Source organism: Macrobrachium rosenbergii, chromosome 9 (genome assembly GCF_040412425.1).
Source record: "Macrobrachium rosenbergii isolate ZJJX-2024 chromosome 9, ASM4041242v1, whole genome shotgun sequence".
NCBI lineage: Eukaryota > Metazoa > Arthropoda > Malacostraca > Decapoda > Palaemonidae > Macrobrachium > Macrobrachium rosenbergii.
The window spans coordinates 59866684-59877998 of NC_089749.1; the positions used below are offsets into that span (position 1 = coordinate 59866684).

The 11315-nt window shown below is 35.0% G+C and overlaps 1 long non-coding RNA gene across 1 annotated transcript in view; it reads right to left on the reverse strand.

The window, feature by feature from the left end:
- Window positions 1-6679: 6679 nt before the first annotated feature.
- Window positions 6680-11315, reverse strand: part of LOC136841886 (uncharacterized) — an 11401-nt gene continuing 6765 nt past the window's right edge. Inside the window, exons 4-6 of the long non-coding RNA XR_010854124.1 lie at window positions 8287-9866; window positions 7377-7490; window positions 6680-6827 (exon numbers count right to left, since the gene is read on the reverse strand). This is a non-coding gene — a long non-coding RNA (uncharacterized lncRNA). The remainder of the gene's footprint in view (window positions 6828-7376; window positions 7491-8286; window positions 9867-11315) is intronic.

An 11315-nucleotide genomic window follows, 5' to 3' on the forward strand; every position in this document is an offset into this window, starting at 1 on the left:
TACATATTACATTATCAAATTTACATTTATTTGGTCAAGAAATAGTATTTCAAACAACGAAATCCAATCATGAACTTACAAGCGAAATGTGACATATCAGCATAAAAATTTCCCAGAGAGAGAATCTTCTTTGAAAATAAAAGAATTTAAAGTCATTCAAACACAGTATTTCACATCTAACTATGCAAAGTAATTTCAGTCAGTCATCCATAGTGAAAATAAATCATTCATACATATAAATATCTCTGGAGACAAGAGCAATTGATCTTATCCAGAAATATTTAGGAATATATTAATCCACGGACCTTAAGGGAATAATTGTCAGCTACAAAGTCAATGACACAGCGTCTGACACTCGAAAATCCATTAATCAATAACCACTTGTCTTTTACTTAATACTTCTCTGTTTTATACAAAAATTGGATAAAATAATCATTTTATGTAACAAGACGTTGAGAGAAAGTCCCGTGTGAAATGTCAAGAAAACCCATAACAGAATATAGAAATATACGAAAACCATAGATTTTCTAATGTGTTATTCATAGAATAACTGAAATAGGTGTTTCTTGGCCATTATACATCTGTTAGGTACAAAATTCTGGCAGTAAAAATATACGGAATTACTAAGCCATTTCATTAGACACTTACTTGTCAAACAAGCATTTCCTCCAGTACAAAAACACAGTTATGAGAATGAACGTAAGCCAGGGCTAATTTTAGGGGTTAACCATACCTCCCCACACCCCCTTAGACTCCCTTTTCATAAGACATTCTAATACATTTGAAGTGGTCTACCATTCTACAGCAGTGGCAGAGAAAAGTGAATACATCTGGGAAAGCATAAAAGGAAGTGGACCCAAGACTTTCTTCTTCCCGTCTCGACCAATCAGCTGTCAGCTTAGAAAAACGACTCTTTGACCGGCTTCGAAACTGGCAACAGATTGGTTTAAACCTCCTGCTGAGGGCCACTCCCTCCTCGAGGCACTGCAATGCTGACCCCAAGGAGTCCTTTATTTTAAGCTTTCCAGTTTTCAGTTTTTGTATATACAGTCTTAAAAGTTTTCTGACTACACAGAGTTTATACATAAGGACTTCTGTACTTCAACTTACATCCATTTAAAAACAAGCAATAATTAATATGGTTTTCTTTTAATTGTTCAGGTTTACAGATTAATGTTTCAAGACACTGCTCTAGTTCTCAATTGACCCTTTTCAAAAACTAAGATGTAATGAAACTCACAACTTGAAACATGGCATAAAACATTTAAAATCTTAAAATTTATGAAGCAAACTTGATAATTCATTTCAGATTTTGTTGAACAAAATAACTTTACATTAATTTCTTGTCCTTGCAAAACAAGATTAAAATATCTGTGACCTTGGACCAACTGAACAGATAAGAATATCAAGAGTGAGGTTCTGAAGATTGAAATTTAGTGAAAATATTAAGAGTAGGGTACTCAGCCCTATGCGCTAAAGCTCCAGAACATGTGAAACAAAAACACAGTATCGTGCTTCTCAGTTATCTACAGTAAGGTCCACAGTAACAATCTTGATTATAAAGAAATGTATTTGTGCAAATATATACAGAGCTTAAAGCTTCCGTCCATACTTCTGTGGGCTTGATCGTGTTTAGTGATCAAGTCCACAGGAGAAGGATGGACGGATGATTTAAGCTTTGTACATATTGATACAAATACATTTCGTCTTTATAATCAAGATTATTACTAAGGATTCTACAGTAGATACCTTGATATGTGTATTAGCCATACAAGACACCTCCAGCTCAGTGTTTCTAGTGTGAAGTGAAACATGTACATTGAATGAGAGAGAGAGAGAGAGAGAGAGAGAGAGAGAGAGAGAGAGAGAGAGAGAGAGAAAGTGTTATAGAATAATGCACAGGGCGGGCGCACACCACACACACACACACACATACATACGCACGCGCACACAGAGAGAGAGAGAGAGAGAGAGAGAGAGCATAATATATGGACAGAGAGAGAGAGAGAGAGCATAATATATGGACAGAGAGAGAGAGAGAGCATAATATATGGACAGAGAGAGAGGGAGAGAGCATAATATATGGACAGAGAGAGAGAGCATAATATATGGACAGAGAGAGAGAGAGAGAGAGAGAGAGAGAGAGAGAGAGAGAGAGAGAGAGAGAACATAATATGGGCAGAGAGAGAGAGAGAGAGAGAGAGAGAGAGAGAGAGAGAGAGAGAGAGAGAGAGAGAGAGAGAGCATAATATGGGCAATGGGCAGAGAGAGAGAGAGAGAGAGAGAGAGCTTAATACATAGGAACAGAGAGAGAGAGAGAGAGAGAGAGAGAGAGAGCATAATACATGGGAACAGATAGAGAGAGAACGAGCAACTCGGGAACGATTTCCAAAATATTTACATCAATTTACAAAAACATTTCATCCCGTTTCTGTAACTAACAACACTGCAAAAAAAAAAAAAAAAAAAAAATATTACATTTCCAAATTTATGCAAAATGATTTCCAGATTTCTTAGCAAAATTATAGAGACTCTTTATGAGAACCGAGCAAAAAAGTAGAAATACAGAAGTCCTTGAACGATTTGCATACAAATTTTTCCCATTACCAAAATCAAGTTACATTTTAACTTTTAAGAGCTAATGGAGATTTGATTGAATTATTGAACTTCAATGGGAATTATGAGAAATATTACAACTCAACACTCATAAAAGAATTATGAGTTATACCTAAAACTAAAAAAAAAAAAATACACAAAATTCTCCATAGGTCAAGACACTATTAGCATCAAGAGATCCAAAATTTACGAAACCTATAAATCCTAATGAACAGAAGTGAATTTCTAAAGTCATTTACGTTTATAGAATCAAAAACATCTAGAATATTTCCTCATTAAAATATATCTACTAACATTAACTGAAATAACTTTGTTCCTAAACCGAGACAAGACTAATAAAATTTCACTTTTATATTTTCAAAATTCCACTGGTTTCCTAAAATGACCTGAAATTAACCTGTACTTTCCATGGATACTTATATGGCTCCATACAAAGTTAACTGATAGCTAAATATATTCACCTTTTTTTCTGTCAGTTCCATAAATCTTTTAACATTTCGTTGAGCAATTTCCTTAAGCTAAATATTATTCCAAGAGATTGATATGCCCTGGCTGTCTCGTAAAAAGGCTTATTCTTCTTCTTTCGACCTTATTAGTCCCACTGTATAGCAGAGTCGGCCGCTCGAGTCAACTTTCTCTATTTCTAATTCCTTGCATCATCTTTCCCCAGTCCCACCTCATCCATATCCCTCCATCTAATCCATCCAACGCCCCACACTCCTCCTCCCCATCACTGGCATGTTCTTAGCTCTCTTGATTGGCTCCACCTCCTCTCTTCTTCTTATTACATGGCCATAGTATCTCAGACGAGCTTCCCTAGCCTTCTCCTTTACGTTACATATACCACACCTTCTTATATCTTGACTCTCCCTTATTAATGACCCATAATGAAATAACTATTCTAATAGCTAAGAAATCAATATCCTTTTCACAACTAAGACCTGGAAATTTAGTATTCTGTTGCAAAAAAATACTGGTTAGTTTTCAAGTTGATTTCAGCCATTCCAGATAGTGTGCCTGTCGATACAACTTTAAGAAGTATGGACCCTTCTCATATGTAAGTTTGCTTATTGATTCTACCAGAAATACCTTCTTAGTAATACCAAACGTCCCTTAAACTTTACAACTTTTGAGTTTTCTTGCTAATTCTTATAATACCTAAAGCACTAACAGCTAAATTCCCTTCTGGTAGCAGGTTGAGTTTAACTATAACTTCGTGTCATTCAAACTTAACTTTGAGTTCATATAACTAAAACCTGAGTCTGCAATAAGCAGCTACTCAAAGTAACACCTTCAGTTTGTGTTTACTCATCAACTCACTCACGTTTAAATTTGTCTAGAACTACTGTACATGTACTTCAAACCCAGTCAAAATTTGAGCCTACGTAACTAAAACCCCAGTCAAAAATAGCTACCTTCAATTAGAGTTAACTTAGCAATTCACATACGTTTGAGTTTGTCTGGAACTCCATGTACTTCAAAACCTTTACAAATCTGAGTTTATGTAGTTCAAACCCTTGTCAACAATAGAAGTAACACCTTCAATTTAGGTTTACTTAGCATTTCACATACATTTGAGTTGTCTGTAACTCCATGTACTTCAAAACCTTTATAAATATGAGTTAATGTAACTACCTTCAATGTGTGTTTACTCATCAACTCACATACATTTGAGTGAGTTTGTCTATAACAACATGTACTTCAAACCCAGTAAAAATTTGAGTTTATATAACTAAAACCCTAGTCAACCACCCTAGCTACTCAACTTTCAATTGAGTTAAATGGTCAGTTTACATACGTGAAATACCATTATCAATAATACCACATTCACCTTGAAATAATACACACATTTTGGAACCTTCACTTGCTAATAGTGTCTTGATATATGCAGAAAAGCCATGAAAATAAAGCTCTTGATCAGATTCTCAGCAGTATTTACAGTATTAACTATTATTACTTTACCTTTAATGTTTACCGAGTTGCATTATTTTCATGGCAAACTGTTTACAAATTAAGTTGCCTATCATTTAATCACTTAAAATCTGCAATTATTTCACCTTTGTGAAATTGAGACAAAATAAACTGTTTCAATATGTTTCCTATTCTGGATTGTACATATGTAAATACTTTGGTGTGGTGATATCCCTTACGTATTAAACCAAGCCTTTACATACCATAAATATCTAAGTATAAGTGCCAGTACTTACTCAGTATGACAATAATGCAAGACCTAGAAGCTATTAAAAATCGTTACTATATATTAGTGATACAGAGTGATATAAAGGAAGATTTGATCAAGTTCCTTGCATAATAGAAGCTATTTCAATAATATCCATGAGTCTTTTACACAGACACTGTCAGTTATCTGTAATTTTGCCAAAAATATTCCCTTTCCTACGTGAGTAATGCCTCGGGTTCTATTTCTCTTCACTATCCCTAAAAAAAAAAACAGATATTTCTATAAAAACCTTTTTTTCTATTCTCTGGAACTAATGTATTAGCTAACAGCTAGTATGAATCCACGAAAACTACTTGATCAGAATTACCTATTAATAATCTAACCTATTTCAAAACAAGGAAAATGTAACTCTGAACATGAGACTGCCCCATATTTAGCAATATGGCATTGCTGATATGTTGAAGCAAACTGGATTCCTGATATCAGAACATTACATTCATTATTCATCCTAAACTGCATACCAGCTGATATTCTTCTAAAAATTTTATGAATGAAAAAACTTTGCGGTATCCTGATACAAACTGTATCCCCTGATGACTAGTAATAGGGTTTATGTATCCTGAAACACAGGATATAAGCATACTGAGGTACACGATAGCTGATATAAAGTGATGGACATTTAGTATACTATGTATCCTAATATGTTCTAATTCACTTGATGGCTGATATTAAACAGACAAGACACTTGGACAATAAACGTCTTGAACTACCTTATAACACATTAAACAGGTAATTAATGTAATTAAAATCTTTCTATCCTAAAACATATTATGCTGTTTAATAGCCACTACTAAGCTGATGAGAAATTCAAGTAGAAACTGTGTACCCTGAACTATATTAAACTACCTAATAGACAATATTTAACTGATAGTTCACTATTATAATATTGATTACAGTGACAATTTGCATAAGTTTAATAAAAAAAAAGGTATTGAAGAATGCTTCTAAATGTAGAATCTTGTAGTACAGTATTCCTTCGGCTGTTTAATAATCCATTTGTCAAATGTAGAATTTCTGTAAAGGAGAAACACATTAATCCACCTCACGTAAACTTCAGAATATCTTTGCTTACAAGATATTAAAACAAAACCATAATTAGCTATAGACAAGCTCAAAGCAACCTATACGTGGGCCTCAGCCTCAGATGGGACAGTGTTTTATTAAGGACATACCACTGAATTTTTAGTAAAACTGCAGCAAGTATTGATATAATAAAATCTTTTGACTGCAATGCAAATCTTACTGAAAACTAGCAGGGTCTTCTGAAGTGTTAATTTCAGTCAACAAAATGATCATATTTGTATGAGTGAAATTATTATTATTATTATTATTATTATTATTATTATTATTATTATTATTATTATTATTATTATTATTATTACTATTATTATTATTATTATTATTATTGACCTTTTGGTCTGGCTCTACCTTAAGATTTCAACATTTTTACAATCTCCCAACAATGTCCCACCATCTCCGATCCACCTTAAAAATTTTACAAGTACTTCACTGGCTGGCTCGGTTATTTCCTGTAAAGGTTACTGATAGCACTGTACTTGACAAATACCAGAACCATTTAGTGTATATGAAACATAAGAACAAATTACGCTAGTCCTACAGAACTTGAAGATTTCACAATGACGCTATTTCTCTAATTTTCATTCCGTCATTAACCTCAATCCAGAACTTTTAACTGTAGTAGTTTGAGTTTCGGAAAACTCGACCCCTATAGCTAATTTTGGAACTTCTGTACAACAATTTCTATCCCATTTAATTATTAATTTCTCAAAAGCAACCAACTTCCACGTTCATTAAACAACTACCTTTTTTTTTTTTTTACAGTACTACACAAGTTCTTTGGATGCATGTATGTACGGATGAATTACACTCTGTACGTGTAAGCAGTTCTTGGAATTAGTTTCTTCAAAATTCGTAGATTACCTCCCTCAGGAAACTTCAGGCTGTAGATCACCTAAAAGAAGAGGTACAAGTTAATTACGGAAAAGCAATGATTTCTAGCACATAAAATATCAATATATGAACACCTTTAGCTACAACCAGGACTCTAGCATCTTATAGACAGGTCTTTGTAACTAATGAAAAAGTTTCATATCCAGACATTGATTCCAGAAACGGATTTCAACCCTGCGAATATGGTCCTGCTAAATAGTATTGTCCTGTCAAAGACAACAATTTATGCAAGTCAGTAACTTCTTTTCAAATGTTTATTTCTTGAGACTGTACTTGTTTGGACGAAATCTTTGTTAAAATGTTTTCCCCCTTACATTTTACTGCAGGCTAGAACACACTGTCAGGTTCCAAATAATTCTAAAAGTTCTCGACTTACTTTGGTAAGTCTTGCCTGTTGTTCAACATAGTTCCTTTAATTGGTATTCGTGGAAAACAAAGGTGTTAAACATTGCCCAGTTTCTACTTTATAAAGTCAATCAAAGGCTGTCTTTATCACATTTCATATTTACCTCAGGTCAGCAGAGCAGTTCTAGGTTTATGAAGGCCTTACCTTTATAACCGTGGATGCAGAAGACAAAAGTTCTTGGCCCACTGAATATCGGATGTGTAGGGCTCCTCACATCACAGATCCCAATACTTTCTGTCGTTCTGCTAGCTGCTCAGCCTAAAAGGAAAACATTTAATCAGATCCTGACGGTGTCACTTCAAGCCACTGCCCTCTAAAGGCACTGAAACCTTATACCTTCTATTTTATCAAGTTCTTGAGCAAATTCTTTCTAACTCATCAAGCCAAGTTGAAAGTCAGTCAACTTTCAAATGACTCTCTCATTACCATGTTAACTCTCCTTTAAAGCACCTTTACTGATTATTTTTCATAGACATCACCTATATTTTAAAGAAGTATAACTCAGCTAAACAGGCTTCTTGAAATTGTACGAAATAACCAAGTAATTTTTGTAACTAAGCCATTCTCCTCCAAGATGCTGTGACTAAATATAGGAGTTCGTAGTTTACTATGAAAAACTAATTAGCATTACTTGCTAAGCCTAGCTGTGCCATTTAAATACTAGTACTTCTAGTGGATTTTTATGTCTGAGTTCTCTGATGTCAAGAGAGTGGGAATATCCATTACATTTTTAATTAAATTATTGTTAACTTCAATGTCTATGCTGTAGTTTCATACTCTTTGAACAGTCCAACACCAGAATCAAATCTCCTTCAAAGTCTACCGCCACTAGTGCTTATTACAGAAATTGAATGAACATCAATATTTGTACTGTATAGTAAATATCACCTTTAAATTCTTGATTTAGTACTACCACTTACTATAGTTTAATCCAGTTTCCTAATTCTCCACTTCTGTAATCATATTCGTAAAATTAAGAAATAAGTTACACCTTATCTGACTAGTCTCCTAAAAAGCTACACCAGGACTTCATACTGAATACAGCAAGACTCACCCATGATAATCCAGGTTCTGATGGTGTAACCATGAAGTTAGGTTTCTCTCGCCTCGTCTATGCTTTCAGGGAGACTCCTATCAGACGTCATCTGGTTCACAAGGTGGGCTCTCTCGCCAGCTTCCATTGATAGTTTCCTTGATGAACTACTACTCCTGTGACACTGGCCAGCCCTATGAGAGCTGATAGTCAGCTCAGTGGTCTGGTTAAACTATTTTAATAGTAATAATACTCTTGTGACATAAAAACTCTTGATATCTCTTTGTCTTCACATCTCAGTTCCTGGGGCAACTTATGGGTAGTCTGGGGCCCTGAGCTTGAAAATTTTTCAATATCTTATGTATAGACAAACTTGAAGGCTGTTAATTCAAAGGTGGTTTCATTGACATTTCTGTAATTTACTTGCTTTATATTTTCCAGTGGCTTCAGAGATTAAATACTCCAACACTTGCTTATTTCTGTTCTTGGTACATGATTAAATTAGTGGTAGCAGGTAACATTTTGTTTTCATTTTTTATCTTGTTAATTATAGGGGTTTCAACTGTTAGTATTTGTCTTCTTGACAGTCCATTTCTCACAAAACTGTAGCTTACATCGAAAGCTGTTTTCTACAGCTTTGAACTTTTTGTCCTGTGACAAATGGTCAATGAAATTACAGTCTCTCAACTTAGGATCTCTCGAACACTTCTCTTGTTAAAACTATCGTACTGTGGTATCTGCCATGGCCGAGGCATCTGTAGCATGGCATACCTCAAGTCAAGGACATAGCAGCTTAGCAATCTCCAAATCAAGTCACAGACAATATGTTGGTAAATAGGAGTAACTAGGGTTCAGAATTATTCATTGATCCCTTAGCTATCAGCTTACCTGCAGAATAATGGTTTACCACCTCCACTAACTGCTTGATGTCACAAGGGTCTACTGTAACATTCCACAGGAATACTCTGATTCTTATATTGATGTTACCTGCACAGGGGTTCAACCCACACGTGTTGAGATCCATACTAGTTGCCACTGTCATCCTTAGGTTCAGAGGGCTGACAAGCCCCTGAGGTAATGCCCCAGTGATCAGCATTATATCCCTGAGGGAGTTGTTGGTAGTCCGTGAGGTATACTCGTATGACTAGACCAGCCAGGCCTTGGCAGAAGCTGAGCAGTACCAGGTGGGGAGTTTATACTAACACTTGTAGCTTGGCACACCTGACCTTAGTGTATGTTCCTCATTTACACGTGATTTCAAAGATGATTTTGCCCGTCATCGTTCTTGAAATTATTAGCTTGCATCTGACCTTTATTTTTTCATCATATTTTCCAGCAGCAGTAATTTTGGCTATTGTCTTCTCTCCATAATTCTTTTTTGAGTCTGTAGTCCGTATTCTTTTTGTTTTTTCATAATACATCTCCCAGTAGCAACAGTTTTGGTTACTGTCTTCTCTCCACAATTTTTTTTTAGTCTGCATTGCTTCAGTTTTTCAAAAACTTCACGAGAAGTGAATAATCTTCCACCTTCTTTGTACACCTTAGAATATTCGATTCGGCGGAGACTTCTTGTTTCGTTCGAAGTATTTATAGCAATGAACCTGAAAAAGATAAATAACCTCTAAATAGACAGCAAAACCTACTCCAGCATGAAATGATATAGCCTAAACCTTCCTTTACTGTGTTGATCAAGATCTAGTTTTCCTACGTATCTCTTGCCTTATGCAGTTCATTACGAAATATAAGTGACAACGATTGAAATGGGAAAACTCCCATTACAAACTATATTACAAAATTAAATGTACATAATGGCAGATAATGAAAGTTAATCATATACTAGACAAGGCAACTTGGAATGCCACTTGTGAAGGGTCAATTCAATGTTACAGACCCTAAGAATACCATTTCCTTTTAAAACACAGCATTCTATGCAACAGACCTCTCGATTATAGCGTTTTCCATCGTCAAGTTAATTCACACTTAACGAAAGGCTTAATCAGTTATTGATAAAAATACAATTACTGTACTTCAAATATTATGCAAAAAACTTGTCGTCCTGAATGCCGCTTGCTTACCATAGGCTTTGAAACCAAACAGAATCTTACAAATTATACCTGGCAGTTACACAGATCTTTCAAGTTTCCAAGAAAACTTTTATATAATTAATTTTTTGTTCTCAGCGAGGAATTTGATTCGTAAGTCATGAAAGCAATGTTTTCCCTCAGGAAATCTTTCTGAGAAAGCCAACACATGGCAGGATGATTGACAAGTAAAACTCCAAACTGTTCAACTTCATCCAAGTTGGATGAATTCTTGCAACAGATCGGTGTTCATCATCATGAATCATTATCTTTTGTTTTACGGAGAACTAGACAAGTGAAAGGGACCAACTACATTAGTTTTTATTATCCATATCAATATTACATTGTACTGAAGCTTGAATTTCAAGTCAATGGTTCCTGTGGGTTTGTTCCATTTGAACAGGGTTCATCTTCTAAACAATAATAATAATAATAATAATGATAAATAATAATAATAATATAATAATAATAACAGTATACTTCATTATCTTGTGGTTAGGTAAAAACAGGCGAGATATTCATTCTTTACCATTCAAACTTTTTTTTCGACTTTTCTCCTGCAATAAATAATTTAAATTTTCATACTGGCTATTTACGTCTCGCTACTATCATTCTTTTCTCCTGCTGGCGAGTACCTCGGGGTTTAACGAGGTTTGCAACCTCGCCTGTTAACCCATTAATTTAATTCACATCAAGGCCAAGAGAAAGGAGGTCTGTTCACTTCCCCCCAATTCCCCCATGCAGGCGGAGCTTTGTCTACCTCCTTATTGCGACAGCAGGTGAATTGCCGTAATGAGCAGGTACCTCTAAGATACGTCATCGCCTACGTAGTTACCCCAGGTGGGAGGCGACTCCACCCAATTGGGTAAACCTTGTCTCTCTTGGCCTTGAGTCTCACAATAGTTTCACTGACAATCATCAATGATAAAAAATAAGTTTTTTACTTCCATAACTTACCAATCACTTTCA